We start from the raw sequence: 18,295 nt of genomic DNA on the forward strand, positions 1-18,295 counted from the left end.
GTGGCTGCATAAGTATTACTTAATTCTTGTGCAACAGATCTAATTTCTTCACTACTGTTCCTGGCACAAGCCTTAATTTCCTCATGTAATTGTTCTTTAGTATCATGACATTGTGCGGCAACGGCTGTAATCTGTTCGCTAAGTTGTTTGTTCTGTTCACTTAGGTTGTCGTGTTTTTCATTCAACTGTTTGAAATTTTCATTAAGGTTGTCTTGTTTTTCATTAAGTTGTTTGTTCGATTGATTAATTTGTAGCAATAATGCCATAACTTGATCCCAGCCAAAATTAGCGACTCTATTTTCTATGCTGTGTGTTGGTGTATCTGCATTTGACACGTTTTGAGTAATCATTTGGTCATGTTCAGATTCTTGAAAAGGTTCGCCAATTGGATGTACGCTGTTGGTCACTACACCGGAATCAAATAAATCTGACGTATTCTGATTACATTGTTCATCTTCGTGAGAAAAATTTATCGGTTCACAATTCAAATTTTGCAAATTAGGCGTGTCAAACTGGACAGCGTTCATTGTAACGGAACGTGCCGCGTCATCAATTGTTACGTTTACTCTGGACATAATTGCATTTGTTTGCTCATCGTTAAGATCAAAATCAATATTAGTGATCGGTACGCACTGATTGTCTGTAAATGGAGGATTCTCATTATTACACTGAGTGTCACAAGTATTATCGGTCAAATTATCGAGTCAACTATTTCACTCATTGCACATCGCGATGTACTGTTAACACTTTTTCGCAGCATTTTTTACAAATCAAAATTAAACACAAAATGAAACAAAGATGAAGCAAAAATGGAACAAACACAATTACAACAAAGAGCAATAAAGTGCCGATGATCTGTGAGAGAAAGAGTGACAAATTAGTAAATGCTTTGCGCCAGATGCAAACTACATTTAAGTAAATAAGAGCAGATATATGACTACTTCTCAGAGATTCACAAAGAAATACGATCCTGGCAGGGTCGCCCAGTGTAACCACCCCACAAAATTAAAAATAAATAAATAATATGAATAAGATTCTAATTTAGTGTAACCTCAAAACAAAATTCTTTCACAGTGTAACCTCCCCACAAAATTCGTTCCCATTTATAACCTCCCTACAGAAATTCATTCACATTTAACCTCAACACAAAATTCTTTCTGATTTAATCTAAGCTCAAAATTCATTCACATGCGTAACCTCACAACAGAAAAATTCCTAAACCTCTCAACAGTAAAAATTATAATTATGTCGTTCACATTCAGTGTAACGTCCCAATAAAAAAAAATTCAGTAACCTCGTAATAAAACAATGTAACTAACCTCTCAATTAAACTGTTGCTCACTTATGACTTTTCAGTAATTCACTGTGAATTTAACCTGGTAAATTTTGGACGACAGCAGTGCTGCGTCATGGGCCTGAAAGATCATTCTGAATTAAAAAAGGAAAAATTCTTACCTCAGTGAAGCCACCGGATATATCTGCTCTTACAATTAAAATTTTTCCGGCACAGCTCTGTGCAATGCTGGCCGACTTACCTGTCATTTATGAAAGAAGCAACTGATTTTTCAATTGCAGTAATCGGGATGATCATGGATGGGAGAAATTAGTAAATTCTTTAAATTGAAATGAATGGTTGTTAAAAGTTACTTTTTATGAGGAAGATTATTATTACGAGAGTTTTAAAACATTTACATGCAACTTGAGATAACATTACTACATATGCGCGAGGCTGCTTTTTACCTTGTGCAATAATACTCAGGCTCCGGCATCGCTGCACCGCGACCGGGCCAGCCAACACGATACACCAGATCAGACCAGAGCAGACTCCAGACTAGCAACTGCTACACAGTTCCTACTGCAGTCAACACTGCTCTCTGGTCAGAGACCTTGCATATCGCAGGCAGCGCATGAGCAATACATCGAAATTACATCTGCTCGAACCTCTTACAAGGTTTAATTAGTTCTAAGTCCTAGGCGACTGATGACCTCATACGTTAAGACGCACAGAGCCAATAAATATCATAAAATATCAAAACAAAATTACATCAGTTAACAAGTGTAAATAAAACACACTGGAAAGTAATAGTCTGACTCAGGAGTACAAGCCAAGTGTCTCCGTCTCTTAAATGAATTTAAAAACATATATGTATCATCACCAGAGTTACATACAAGGCTGAGTGCCGTGACGTGGCACGTTGTGTTGTCCTGGGCAGCATACAAGCTGCCGCCTATAGAGGGGCGTAGCGGTGGCCAGGCCCGTTCACTGGAACTCAACACAGTGGGGTATGAGGGGAGGTTCACACGTTTCACACACAATTAAAAAGGGGATTAACACTAGGGGAGCACTTCATTATGCTGCACCAGTCTTCACATTAGTTAATAACACAGTTGAACTCTTAAAACTAAATGAGGGCACACGCCTTGATAGGTTTTTCTTTCGAATCATGGGCGATATTCGCCATGAGGCTGGGGTTCTGGGACTATTGGAGGGGATGGTCGTAACTGTTTGCAAAATCCCTTTTTATACGATATCCGTATCAGTACAATAATAAAAATAGCAGTGACCGGGGTTACTGTGACACTGGGTATAATAGTTGTATGTAGATTAGTGGCTGTCTGCCATTCACTTAAGTGTACTAACAGGCGATCGTAAGTAATTCGTCCTCTCTCATGTTTTAAAAGGTCATTGGTTGATGTTAAAAGGTGATCATTCGATATATTAGCTAAAACATGTAATTCAGTTGACAAAGGAACCACGAATGAACTTTTAGGTAGAGAAACGTAGGTAAACTGGCGTGAATAGTGACAGAGTAAGCCATACCGGCATGAAAGGTTACAAGTTGCGTAATAACATCACAACAGGAACTGTTTGCTAAAAATCCGCTGTCTGAGATTTCTATCTCGTATGTTTGTGACTGGAAATTATATTCATAGCAACGAAGTGTTAATATTGTAGGTTGGTCTAATGCGTATAGGAAGTTTGTGCTAACAAAAAAATGGTTCAAATGGCTCTGAGCACTATGGGACTTAACTTCTGAGGTCATCAGTCCCGTAGAACTTAGAACTACTTAAACATACCTAACCTAAGGACATCACACACATCCATGCTCGAGCCAGGATTCGAACCTGCGACCGCAGCGGTCGCGCGGTTCCAGACTGTAGCGCCTAGAACCCCTCTGTCACCCAGGCCGGCTCGTGCTAACAGTCCTAAACCAGGGTTCCTCCATGTGAACGATGATTCGTGAACAGGTTGGCGATTGACGCTTTCCCAAGAAAAGGCTAATCTCACATCCTGTAGAAACTTCCTGGCAGATTAAAACTGTGTGCCGGACCGAGACTCGAACTCGGGACCTTTGCCTTCCGCGGGAAAGTGCTCTGCCAACTGAGCTACCCAAGCACGACTCACGCTCCGTCCTCAACAGCCTTACTTCTGCCAGCATCTCGTCTCCTATCTTCCAAACTTTACAGAAGCTCTCCTACCGGCAGAAATATGGCTGTGAGGACGGGGCGTGAGTCGTGCTTGGGTATCTCAGTTGGCAGAGCACTTGCCCGCGATAGGCAAAGGTCCCGAGTTCGAGTCTCTGTCCGGCACACAGTTTTAATCTGCCAGGAAGTTTCATATCAGCGCACACTCTGCTGCAGAGTGAAAATCTCATTCTGGTCATATCCTGTAGAATGGTTTCGCAGGGCGATTTCACGGCACATGAAATCATGAACATATATGCATTCATTCAACTGATTTTGGGACTTCGTAGTATATTTTTGGCGATCCAGACTAATGACTAGAATGTCTGGTATATTCCAGCGTGTATACTGCCTGGTTGCTGACCACGCAACAGGGAATACATGTGTCTTGTAACACTGAAATTGACAATACGAACAGGCAAGGGGTATAAGTATACAGAACTCTAGGTGGTTGGCGCGTTTTAATAACTGCGTCCTAGCCATAGCATAATAATCGGGTAACATAGCTTCATGTATGGGCAACAGTAAACGCATTGACGGTGGCAAACCGGTGGTAACATTCCGCAGTACTTGAATAAATTGTTTGGGAGGTAAAAGTTCTGAACTCAGCACTCCTCGCAATCCTAGTTGTATTGTGACACGTAAATTGACAATTAGCAGTTGGGCAGCCTGCACATTATGTGATAGCTTTTGTATAGCATCAGATAGTTCAAAGCTTAGCGTAAGGTTGGATATCTCGGCTTGTGTAGTCGTGAATTCCCGTTGCACAGAGTTCTTAAAAAATTCGTATTGGTGAAGTATCATAGCTGCAAACTGCATATTTGTCTGGTGGCTGATAACAGATTGTCTTCAATGTGCGATAATCGTACTTGTTGGCGTAATAATATCTTATGGTTAAGTTGAGTGAACGTGTCGATTTGTCTGATTTTTTTTATTTTGTTCCAATGTTGGTACCTTTATGATCAGGAACTCCGAACACAGTTTTGAGTATGGCGCCTCCGGCGTCGAACCAGGCTCGTTTTACGCGTGGGACTGGTACGGTTGGATCTATACTACGCAGTTCGCGTTGAAGGTGATCAATATTTTGCCTAAGATCGTGTAATACAACTAAAGCTTTCTTCTGACCTGTTTGTACAAGCAATGAGTTGTATCCTAACATTTGATCGGCAGTTTGTTGCAACGCTAACTCTTCCTTTATGTCGGGCATTGTGCCAAGTACAGTGTTAGTCACTAGATGATGTGGGCTATACCACAGACTTTCGAGTTTCTCAAACATGATGCCTGACACCGATGGGTGGTTCGTGAATGGTGGGGCACTGGAAACCATACAAATAGCTGACAGCAGAAGTATCCTCTTCATGATATGGCGATAGTTGAAGACAATGAAGTGGCCAGGTAGCGGAGCGCTTGCGTCCACGTGATTTCAAACGTCCAAAATCTACAAATAAACGATGGTCTGAAATTCTTCAGGCAGACCAGAATGGAAAAAGTACATTACATGAACAACAGAAAAAATGACAATCATTTGTTTTATTACCTTAAGTGTAAAGCAGTGAATGAAGATAGAATATACACACCAATAGGACTTGCAGACACGGTGCGAAAGAGGTGACTGAAGCTTACAAGGAAAGCTGATCTCCCTTTATATGAAGTGGGGGCAAATTATTTGCTGAGCAACGAGTTGGGTCAGCGATTTTTCAAGTTAATGGCCGTTAAACTGCGAACTACATAATATACAAGGTGCTCGACATCGAAATTCGTGGCGGTAGCAAAAGATGCACAATGGTAAACGTCAACGTTGTCCAATGGGCGGAAGCGTCACTTAGACGGGAATAATATATGGTTACGGACATGTATTTGTTATTCATGTTTAATTTTCAGTTCTGAAAAATGGTTCAAAATGGCTCTGAGCACTATGGGACTTAACTGCTGAGGTCATCAGTCCCCTAGAACTTAGACGTACTTGAACCTAACTAACCTAAGGACATCACACACATCCATGCCCGAGGCAGGATTCGAACCTGCGACCGTAGTGGTCGCGCGGTTCCAGACTTTAGCGCCTAGAACCGCTCGGCCACTCCGGCCGGCTCTGAAAACTGCGTTGTTACCCAGTGTTCTGTTTAAAGCCATCAACTGCAAAAGAAAATTGTACATTTCTTTGTAACACTATTGAGAAAATTCTTGGTAGATTAGTTGCCGCGCTGCGATCTGTTGAGACTCAGCCCTAGCTTGGAGGATTCCTATGCAGGTAATGATAAATAGTATGTGGTATACGGCGTATCCGAAAGCACAACGAATGAGCAAACCAGTGTATTGCGCATTTACACTGGGTTGCATCCCGTGCACGAGTCGGTACGATCACATGCTCAAAATTCTCTATTGAGGGTAGAATTGAATTTCAGTCAGGAGTTCGGTGTTTGTTGGCGTGTTACGTTACGACAGGCGGGAACATAAATAAGTGGAGTTTTGTTTGAATGGATGCGGGCTATTACTGCAAAGAATAAAATACGGCCCAAATGGCCGGTGAACTAAGCTGTGGTGTTACTTCTGAGTGGCCAGCGAGAGTACAATTGCTGTTATGGGACAAGTGAAATTTGAGACATAAGTTAGAACTGCTCGTAACACTGCAGATGTAAGGATAGTGTGTAACTCGTGGTAGATACATCAGAGCGCGGAAGATGACTTCAGGGCCCATTCTCACACTACGTCACTGCGCTACGCAAGAAATAAGCAGTGAATCTAAAAACGAGAGGGAAATAAAGCATGCTGACGCTGAAACTTCCTGGCAGATTAAAACTGTGTGAGTTGTACTTGGGTAACTCAGTTGGCAGAGCACTTGCTATCGAAAGGCAAAGGTCCCGAGTTCGAGTCTCGGTCCGGCAGTCCGCAGCTCGTGGTCGTGCGGTAGCGTTCTCGATTCCCGCGCCCGGGTTCCCGGGTTCGATTCCCGGCGGGGTCATGGATTTTCTCTGCCTCGTGATGACTGGGTGTTGTGTGCTGTCCTTAGGTTAGTTAGGTTTAAGTAGTTCTAAGTTCTAGGGGACTGATGACCATAGATGTTAAGTCCCATAGTGCTCAGAGCCATTTGAACCATCGGTCCGGCACACAGTTTTAATCTGCCAGGAAGTTTCATATCAGCGCATATTCCGCTGCAGAGTGAAAATCTCATTCTGGCATGCTGACGCTGTTTACTGTGCTGACTGTACTTTGCACTCTCGATTGCTTGTAGAACGGAAACTTCACATGGTGTGGGCTCCTGAACCAGATTAACGAATTTATGTGATGCAGAGTGAGAAGACTGATTCAGCGGTGATATCCACTAGTTGCAGGGCACAAAGATATGAGATCGAATACACACGCCTACTGGGTGATCGGACACTTGCTTGGATAACTAGCCGAAACGCGGAATTTTCCCAACGGCAAGAAAGTAGTTAATGGGCCACTGCAATTCAGGGAGGAGTGATACCTCTATGAAATGGCTGAAAAAGCGTGTCTAATATACAGGGTTATATTAGTTCTCGTGGTCCTGTCGGAAGGTATAGGCAAGCTATCCTTCCCTGGCAGAAGAAGGAAAAAGACAGGCCCGCATCTCGTGGTCGTGTGGTAGCGTTCTCGCTTCCCACGCCCGGGTTCCCGGGTTCGATTCCCGGCGGGGTCAGGGATTTTCTCTGCCTCGTGATGGCTGGGTGTTGTGTGCTGTCCTTAGGTTAGTTAGGTTTAAGTAGTTCTAAGTTCTAGGGGACTGATGACCATAGATGTTAAGTCCCATAGTGCTCAGAGCCATTTTTTTTGAAAAAGACAGAATAGAAACATTGACCTGGCAGAAGGGTAAGAGGAAAATGGGGGGGGAGGGGGCAAAAAATATCTGCAGCGACTAATACAGCAGTAGGGCGTACCGTCCACAGGGACTTCCGCGGCAGAATCTGTCGCCTACCGCCGGTCGCCGGTCTAGCAGGAGAGTAAGGAACCGAGTCAATGAAATTTGGCCTCTACTAAACTGGGTTTACTGTGGGTCAAAACAGGTTTGGTCTTAGTTAATCGGCAGTGAATCGACTACGTAGCACATTGGGGAAGGTATATGACGTCCTTACAAACAAGATAGATGGGGCACAGGCGAGAGTCAGTTGCAAAGTAACGATCATGTAGCAAATTGCTCATGGGTGCAGGTAATTATTAATAATATACGAAGATGGGTGCTGGAATTTTGAGAAAACTTGTCGGGCGGCTCGTGAGACATACAGTAAAATCAGTCACAAACCATGTGCTAGCTGGTTTGGGAGTGAGGCATCTCGTTGCCTGGGACTATGAGAGTCGCATAGCCTCGACAGTAGGAAGTGTTAGTGTGGGAGGACAGTGTCAAATATCTGGGGTTACTAGTGTGCGAATGTATGTTTGTGTTGTTGGTTGAGAAACAGCTCTGCTTAACTCCGATGCCAGGGAAAAGTGGTAGCGGTGCTGTGAAGCAATTCTGCGTAACCCTCTCGCCAGGGAAAACAGAGGGGGGGGGGGGCAGTGTTGCCGCAGTTGTACACACTGACACTGGTTGAGCCTCGGATTACAATATGTGAATAGCCTAAAAGCAGGCAGGGTGCAGGACAAATGCTAGAGAGGCCCAGAAGGCTGAACGCGTCGACAGCAGAGAAATTCCGACTGTAGGAGTCGTATTGAAATATAAAAGGCTGTAACTAGATGGTACAGACAGGTATCCATACGAGCGCCTGAGCAAGAATGGGTGAATAGTCTAAGGGCATGACACTGATTGGACCTCTGATTACAATAGGGGAATAGCCTAAGATTAGGCAGGGTGCAGAATGAATATTGCTACACTGTAGTAGTCGTATTGAAATATAAAGGGCAATGACACACAGATAAAAGAGATAGGCTATCGATTTAAGAAACCGAAAACTGAAAGAGTAAACCGATCAGCTGGGCGCTCTGTGGGCGCTAACCGCAACGTGTAAGGTACACAGCCCTAGAAGAAATACTTTTTCTGTATGAAGATATCGTGTACGGCGCATCGTTGACACGAGGCTATTGCCTGCTTAACCGTTTATACAATACTGCGATTCCAAGATAGCTGCTACGTACTTCTTCTTAAAACTCGACGTCTCTCCAAAAAAGAAAACCTTGCTACGCTACCAAATTCGCCATCTTCATCCTCTCACCATTTTGCGTCCAAATTCGCCGTCTCTGTAAGTCCTTAGTGCTGGCCTCACTGGGCATAGCAAGTTGCTTAAAACTCACACCTATCCTTGGATATACCGCAGTGCCCTGGGATACGTCATACAGTTAACTACTACTGCTTCAGTAGTCGGTGATCCTTCAGAAAATATAGTGGAAGAACAATTTCAAAGAATACACAGGTTTTGAACTGAGATTTCCGCTTACTGGCGATTAAGCTGCGAGCTAGACACGTTCGCGTCTGACAGTGCTTGAACAGCGATCGTCAGAGAGCACAGAACACTATTCTCGTGAATTCTTCTTTGACACGAAAGATTAAAGTACATGGAATGGGCTGTGGCACGAAAACGAGCCGGAGAGGACTGGTTGCCTCTGGTTTATCTAACAAACAAGAGGTTCCGCCAACATCTCTTGACCTGTGAGGGTTATTCACTCCATTTACAATTATCTATAGTGGGGAGGCATGCGCCATGACCCTCCAAATAAACATTCAAACACCAATGAAATAAAGCTATAGTTTCTTATCTGGAACATTATTAGTAAACACTTAAATAATGAGCAATACTCGGGAACTTACTCTACCACAATTGAAATCCTACAAAATAAATAACTACCCTCATAAGCCTGGAAACAAATTAACACATGGAAATATTAGACTCATTGACACAAATGCTAAATTACTGGTACTGGCAAAACTCTAGGGGTTTGTCTTGGTAAATAATTGATAACAAAACATAGACAAAATGAATACTTAAAATAGTATATAGACATAAGTAATTGGCAATCCATCGTAGTGACACACGTGGTGTCAAAACCGTGATAGAAGCAAAAGTACAAAATACTATCTCTCTTACACAAAACTCCCTTAGTCTCCAGTTATACTTCGTAGCAAAATAAGTATAAGTATTCTCTATTATTCTCTTCATGCTCTTGTTTGTATATCCATACTAACTGACATGTCTTTGGTGTGTCTACCTACATGAACACTGTCGTTAGGTCGTGCCAATGTTATTAGTAACGCTGTATAATAGTACAGTGTCAAGTTAATACTTCCTCTAGCAATGTTTTAGTTTAAAGTGGTTTCCCGTCTCCTTTAGTTTTTAGATCGATAATTGCCATTATCCTCTTTGATATTATTAAACGTTAATTTCTTTTGTCCGATATCTCCTGCATTAATTTGTACTCCTTGTCTCTTAACTATGAAATATTGAGTGTTGGTAGCCACCTAACCAATTCTGCTGAGTTATAATTGTTGTTTCTTTTGTTAACTGTCTCACCTACCTGCTCCCTAATACTCGTTGGCGACGGTTCGACGATACTCGTTGCCTCTCGATGACGTCGACATAACTTACCTGTGGACTTTTTGGTTTTTGAATAAAATTAGAGCCCATTTGCCATGTGTAGAGTGTATAGAAAGGAAGGTAATTTCTTTAGTGTTGAAAATGTGCGTAAAGTTATACCAAATATTCGTTGTATAGTGGTTAAGAATTCTGTGTTGAGAATCAGTGCTGCTTGAGGTGCTGGAGATGCAGCAGGTGATGCGCTCGCAAGATTGCAGAGTGCTGGCAGCATAGATATGAGTGGATCTAACATGTGTGGGAGCAGTGCTGGTAGGCGCGGCTAAGAGACCCATCCCACTGGCAGGACGTCGAGCACTAAATAACTCCAGAATAATTCTCTGCAAAAGGCAGATTCAGTGATTATCTTATAGTACTATTGGGGACTGTGAATGTAACCCGTATACCTAATGTCGTAGATAGAGGCATAGATGACTTCTCAAGTAACTCTTTGCAGGTCATGGGTTCGATGCAAGTAGGAACTGTCTCTTTCCCAAGTGAAGTATGCGGCGGTTTTAGTTTTTACTTGGACTAGTCCTCTGTTGAAAGTTACTTGAGTGGTGTTCAATTGGGGCTTTTATCTCTCCCTTCTTTACAACTCCTGATTAGTACATACATAAAACACTCTCAATGATACTGTGGCAACAGATTAAAGATTAACTTCAGTAGTAGTAGTATTAGCGAATGTAAAAATGGACTCATGTAAGGTGTAGATGTTTCGTGTACTTCTTGCTTTTGCTAACGTTTATCATAGCCGTCATTGCTAAGTTCCTCTGGGTGGTTACTAAATTTCTTCCAGGCTATCCTTATGTCGTTCACGACATTTATTCATGGAGGGCCTTCTTTTCAAGGGGCGCAGATAACTCAATCATTAAAATTCATGGAACTGTCCTGATTCATTTACTCACTTAGACACTCTGGTATTCTAAAATGTACATAATTGATAGGTTTTATACTTCTGCATGAATTGTGATGACAACTTGACTCTCTTAAATATCGTTTACTTGAAACTTGGGGCTAATAACTTCTGAAATTGACAGTGGAATATGCAGTTAGGACTGTTATTCTGGATTGGTATTAACTCGGTTTTTACTCTACTTTACTCTATTTTACGAAGGCATTTCAGTCTCGATCCTGGCTGACATGTTTCCCACACAGCGGTCACTTTACAGAATAAATATCACGGCAAGGGCCGGCTTCTTTGACGCCATGTAGATCTGTTTATTAACCGCGAGCGTGGCAATACAACATAGCTGGAGACCGATTTGAGACCCAAACATCTCCTATATGGTGGATTAGGCGGTATTTACAAAAAAAAAACTTTTTTTCATACTAAAAATTCAAATAAGTGACACAAATAGATTTCTAGCCTAGAGAGAGACTGGTAGAATCTGTAGGGCAATATTAGGCTGGTGAGTTTATTTTTACAACTTTCTTCTTCGGGTCTGTTGGTTAGATTGCAACTGTATGATGAAATGTACGGAAGCGTAGCATGTGGGCTTACTCCAGTGAGTTGTACTGCATCACAAGGCAGCGTGGGGAGGGGCGGAATTGTAATGGCCGCCCACTAGGCGGGGAGGGCAAGGCCTGCGGTCTGTTAACAAAACTGCGTGCGACTATCTTGCCTGGCATTAACCAGCGACTTTCTCTTTTGCACTTGATGTACAGAAACACGTAATATCATGAAAACTTACCTTGTTGTTTCTCCAGCGGCATATTAAGAAACAATGTAATAGTACTTAGGGAGGGCTCCTTTTACGTTTAAAATAACAGATTTATTGTTTAACTTGCAAGTAGGTATTCTTGTTAATTGAAACCACTGTCTCTCTAGCGAGGTGTTGGAATTGTTTATTCTCTTTTTAACATTGTTATTGTGGATGTCTGAGCTGTTAGCATAAACATACGAGTAATGCGGTGTATCCACTGTAAGTAGAAGGTGGCAGGTTGTCTCTGATCTTGTGCTAATGGCAGTGACTAACATGCTTTTATGGCAAAGCTTTAACAGCTGTTCCTGTTCACCATTCACTAAATCAATATGTTAAGTGTCATTCTATTTGACATGTAAAAGATTAATTGATTCGCACTCTGTGTGTTCTAGGACAATTTTTCCCCTAATTCCCTTACTAAAGAGTGATAGTGTTTCCAGCTCTTTACCGCTACGACAACATTAGTGAATGATGCAAGACGAAATGATTACGAAAAACTCGAATCCCTTCCCATTAACATATGACATCCTACTTCTATTACAAATTGTTGCTAATACTTATGACTACTTACAAATAACACGCACAACTTAAATGAATACATTGAAACGACGGTGGTTTCCCGTTAGTTGTTTCTCTTGCTTCACTAAAGACTTTTCAAATGAAGTACACGGCATGCTGGGCCTAGTCCCTAGATCGTAATCCATAGGGGTGTTTAGACCTTAGAGCATATTTCGGTCGCGCTACAGGCGGTTGCACTACTTTTTTTCTTGTCTTCTTGGCTGGGGCTACTTGTGTAGCAGGCTCTGCCTTACTGTCAAGCGGAGCCCTTATACAACTTTAACCTGTCAAAATGAACGATCACTGTCCAGTCTGCTAACTGAATTTCTGCATTTACCTGCGAAGTAAGCCGTATGATGGGGTATTTCATTTGTCCTTCCTTTCTTAACTACTGGATTGCGTAACATCACTAAATCTCCTACCTTGTACTCGGGCATTTTTGTTCTCTCATTATTCCTTTTTAGCTGCTGGGCCGTAGCTTTTGCATTGTTTTCCCTTACTTTCTTCAAAATAACTTTTAAACATCGTGCCAAACCTTTCATGTCCTGGGATCTAATCCCTGGAGGCAGTTCATCAATTTCAAAAGGTGAATTCATGGGTCGGCCATATATGGCCTCATAGGGGGAGTATTATATGCTGACGTGACGTATTGGACATACCTGTCCCAATCAGAATGATTTTTATTGACATAACAAGAAAGTGTAACTGTGTGGTGGACTCGCTCTAATCGTCCTTTAGCCTTGGGATGAAACGGTATCGTTCTCCACTTTTTGATTCGCAATAGTCGACAAACTTCTGTAAATAATGCTGACATAAAGTTCGTGCCTTGATCTGTAAGTACAGCTTCAGGACTTCCATATGGTAACACCAAGTGGATGACAAATGCTGAAGCTACAGTTTCTGCTGACATGTCCGGTATGGGGACAAGAATTAGGAATCTGGAAAAATGGTCTATAATTTACAATATGTATCTGTTATTCTGTGGACTCAAAGAAAAAAAGACCGACAATATCTGCTGCTACTAAGGACCAGGGGCAAGTGGCTTCTGCAACTTGTTGCAAAGGTACCTTTGTTCGAGGTGGCAATGACCTCGTAACGCAGGGCAAACAATTTTGTATATACTTTAACATGTCTCGCCGTCTGCCTTCCCAGAAATAACGGGCGGCTATTCGACAATTGGTGGCGTGAAAACCACTATGACACGCTTGCAGGCCATCATGACATTGTGCTATTATCTTAAGACAAAATTTTTCGGGATTACTACTCGTTTACCCAGTGGGGTTTTTCGATACAAAATTCCATCTTCAATAGAAAATTCGGACAGTTTCATACCTCTGGCATTCTACATCTATTTGCTGCGCTTCCCTCAATTCTTCAATAGAAATATCATTGGCAACAACTACTATTCCCCCCCCCCCCCCCCATGAACCATGGACCTTGCCATTGGTGGAGAGGCTTGCGTGCCTCAACGATACAGATAGCCGTACCGTAAGTGCAACCATAACGGAGGGGTATCTGTTGAGAGGCCAGACAAATGTGTGGTTAAGAAACTTCCTGGCAGATTAAAACTGTGCCCGACCGAGACTCGAAGTCGGTACCTTTGCCTTCCGCGGGCAAGTGCTCTACCATCTGAGCTACCGAAGCACGACTCACGCCTGGTCCTCACAGCTTTACTTCTGCCAGTATCTCGTCTCCTACCTTCCAAACTTTACAGAAGCTCTCCTGGGAAACTTGCAGAACTAGCACTCCTGAAAGAAAGGATATTACGGAGACATGGCTTAGCCACAGCCTGGGGGATGTTTCCAGAATGAGATTTTTACTCTGCAGCGGAGTGTGCGCAGATATGACACTTCCTGGCAGCTTAAAACTGTGTGCCCGACCGAGACTCGAACTGGGACCTTTGCCTTTCGCGGGCAAGTGCTCTACCATCACAGCTACCGAAGCACGACTCACGCCCGGTACTCACAGCTTTACTTCTGCCAGTATCTCGTCTCCTACCTTCCAAACTTTACAGAAGCTCTCCTGGGAAACTTGCAGAACTAGCACTCCTGAAAGAAAGGATATTGCGGAGACATGGCTTAGCCACAGTCTGGGGGATGTTTCCAGAATGAGATTTTCACTCTGCAGCGGAGTGTGCGCTGATATGAAACATCCTGGCAGAGCTTCTGTAAAGTATGGAAGGTAGGAGACGAGATACTGGCAGAAGCAAAGATGTGAGGACCGGGCGTGAGTCGTGCTTCGGTAGCTCAGATGGTAGAGCACTTGGCGGCGAAAGGCAAAGGTCCCGAGTTCGAGTCTCGGTCGGGCACACAGTTTTAATCTTCCAGGAAGTTTCATATCATCGCACACTCGGCTGCAGAGTGAAAATCTCATTCTGGAAATGTGTGGCTCCTGAGGAGGGGCAGCAGTCTTTTCAGTAGCTGCAGGGACAACAGTCTGGATGATTGACTGATCTTGCCTTGTAACTCTAACCAAAACGGCCTTGCTGTTGTGGTACTGCGAACGGCTGAAAGCAAGGGGAAACTACAGCCGTAATTTTTCCCGAGGATATGCAACTTTACTGTATGATTAAATGATGATGGCATCCTCTTGGGTAAAATATTCCGGAGGTAAAGTAGTCCCCTATTCGGATTTCGGGCGGGGACTATTCAAGAGGATGTCGTTATCAGGAGAAAGAAAACTGGCGTTCTATGGATCAGAGCGTGGAATGTCAGCACCCTTAATCGGGCAGGTAGGTTAGGAAATTTAAAAAGGGAAAAGGATAGGTTAAAGTTAGATATAGTGGGAATTAGTGAAGTTCGGTGGCAGGAGGAACAAGACTTTTGGTCAGGCGAATACAGGGTTATAAATACAAGATCAAATAGGGGTAATGCAGGAGTAGGTTTAATAATGAATAAAAAAAATAGGAGTGCGGGTAAGCTTCTACAAACAGCATAGTGAACGCATTATTGTGGCCAAGATAGACACGAAGCCCACGCCTACTACAGTAGTACAGGTTTATATGCCAACTAGCTCTGCAGATGATGAAGAAATTGATGAAATATATGATGAGATAAAAGAAATTATTCAGATAGTGAAGGGAGACGAAAATTTAATAGTCATGGGTGACTGGAATTCAACAGTAGGAAAAAGAAGAGACGCAAACGTAGTAGGTGAATATGGATTGGGGGTAAGAAATGAAAGAGGAAGCCGCCTGGTAGAATTTTACACAGAGCATAACTTAATCATAGCTAACACTTGGTTCAAGGATCATGAAAGAAGAATGTATACATGGAAGAGGCCTGGATATACTGGAAGGTTTCAGATAGATTATATAATGATAAGACAGAGATTTAGGAACCAGGTTTTAAATTGTAAGACACTTCCAGAGGCAGGTGTGGACTCTGACCACAATCTATTGGTTATGAACTGTAGATTAAAACTGAAGAAGCTACAAAAACGTGGGAATTTAAGGAGATGGGACCTGGATAAACTGACAGAACCAGAGGTTGCACACAGTTTCAGGGAGAGCATAATGGAACTATTGACAGAAATGGGGGAAAGAAATACAGTAGAAGAAGAATGGGTAGCTTTGAGGGATGAAATAGTGAAGGCAGCAGAGGATCTAGTAGGTAAAAAGACGAGGGCTAGTAGATCCTTGGGTAACAGAAGCGATACTGAATTTAATTGATGAAAGGAGAAAATACAAAAATGCAGTAAATGAAGCAGGCAAAAAGGAATACAAACGTCTCAAAAATGAGATCGGCAGGAAGGGCAAAATGGCTAAGCAGGAATGGCTGGAGGACAAATGTAAGGATGTAGAGGCTTATCTCACTAGGGGTAAGATAGATACTGCCTACAGGAAAATTAAAGAGACCTTTGGAGAAAAGAGAACCACTTGCAACAATATCAAAAGCTCAGATGGAAACCCGGTTCTAAGCAAAGAAGGGAAAGCAGAAAGGTGGAAGGAATATATAGAGGGTCTATACAAGGGCGATGTACTTGAGGAAAATATTGTGGAAATGGAAGAGGATGTAGATGAAGATGAAATGGGAGATATGATACTGTATGAAGAGTTTGACAGAGCACTGAACGACCTAAGTCGAAACAAGGCCCCAGGAGTAGACAACATTCCATTAGAACTACTGATAGCCTTGGGAGAGCCAGTCCTGACAAAACTCTACCATCTGGTGAGCAAGATGTATGAGACTGGCGAAATACCTTCAGACTTCAAGAAGAATATAATAATTCCAATCCCAAAGAAAGCAGGTCTTGACAGATGTGAAAATCACCGAACTATCAGTTTAATAAGTCACGGATGCAAAATACTAAAGCGAATTCTTTATAGACGAATGGAAAAACTAGTAGTGGCCGACCTCGGGGAAGATCAGTTTGGATTCCGTAGAAAGGTTGGAACACGTGAGGCAATACTGACCCTACGACTTATCTTAGAAGAAACATTAAGGAAAACCTACGTTTCTAGCATTTGTAGACTTTGAGAAAGCTTTTGACAATGTTGACTGGAATACTCTCTTTCAAATTCTGAAGGTGGCAGGGGTAAAATACAGGGAGCGAAAGGCTATTTACAATTTGTACAGAAACCAGATGGCAGTTATAAGAGTTGAGGGACATGAAAGGGAAGCAGTGGTTGGGAAGGGAGTGAGACAGGGTTGTAGCCTCTCCCCGATGTTATTCAATCTGTATATTGAGCAAGCAGTGAAGGAAACATAAGAAAAATTCGGAGTGGGCATTAAAATCCATGGAGAAGAAATAAAAACTTTGAGGTTCGCCGATGACATTGTAATTCTGTCAGAGACAGCAAAGGACTTGGAAGAGCAGTTGAACGGAATGGACAGCGTCTTGAAGGGAGGGTATAAGTTGAACATCAACAAAAGCAAAACGAGGATAATGGAATGTAGTCGAATTAAGTCGGGTGATGGTGAGGGAATTAGATTAGGAAATGAGATACTTAAAGTAGTAAATGAGTTTTGCTATGTGGGGAGCAAAATAACTGATGATTGTTGTCGAAGTAGAGAGGGTATAAAATGTAGACTGTCAATGGCAAGGAAAGCGTTTCTGAAGAAGAGAAATTTGTTAACATCGAGTATTGATTTAAGCGTCAGGAAGTCGTTTCTGAAAGTATTTGTATGGAGTTTGGCCATGTATGGAAGTGAAACACGGACGATAAATAGTTTCGACAAGAAGAGAATAGAAGCTTTCGAAATGTGGTGCTACAGTAGAATGCTGAAGATTAGATGGATAGATCGCATAACTAATGAGGAAGTATTGAATAGAATTGGGGAGAAGAGGAGTTTGTGGCACAACTTGACTAGAAGAAGGGATCAGTTGGTAGGACATGTTCTGAGGCATCAAGGGATCACCAATTTAATACTGGAGGGTAGTGTGGACGGTAAAAATAGTAGAGGGAGACCAAGAGATGAATACACTAAGCAGATTCAGAAGGATGTAGGCTGCAGTAGATACTGGGAGATGAAGAAGCTTGCACAGGATAGAGTGGCTTGGAGAGCTGCAGCAAACCAGTCTCAGGACTGAAGACCACAACAACAACAACAACTACTACTACTACTATAACCTTCCGGCTTAACGCAGCGGCATTTTGATGCAACATGCCTTGTTTATGTTTCACCTCGTATTCATATTCGCTCAGTTTTAAAGCCCAACGATTTAACCTGCTGCTGGGATCATTCAAGCTTAGCTTCCACTTCGAAAGTGAGTTACACCAAAAATGTGTGCTAGAAGTTCCTTCTCAGTCGTACTGTAATTCAGTTCCGCTTTGTTAAGCTCTTTGGTCGCTCTTCTCCTTCTATTTCCTGCGAAAAAATGGCTCCTACGGCATAATCTGAGGCATCTACTGACAGAATAAGTGGTTTTCAAAATCTGGGTAGGCTAGTACAGGGGCTATAGTCAAAACATGTTGAATTTTTTGAATCGCTTCATCATATTCCTTGGTCCAGGTGAAGCTAAATCCCTTCTTCAATAGTTTAGTTAGGGGCTTAGCAATGGTAGCATAATTGTTCACAAAACGTCTATAATAATTTGCAAGGCCTA

This window comes from Schistocerca cancellata, chromosome 1, assembly GCF_023864275.1.
Source record: "Schistocerca cancellata isolate TAMUIC-IGC-003103 chromosome 1, iqSchCanc2.1, whole genome shotgun sequence".
Lineage (NCBI taxonomy): Eukaryota > Metazoa > Arthropoda > Insecta > Orthoptera > Acrididae > Schistocerca > Schistocerca cancellata.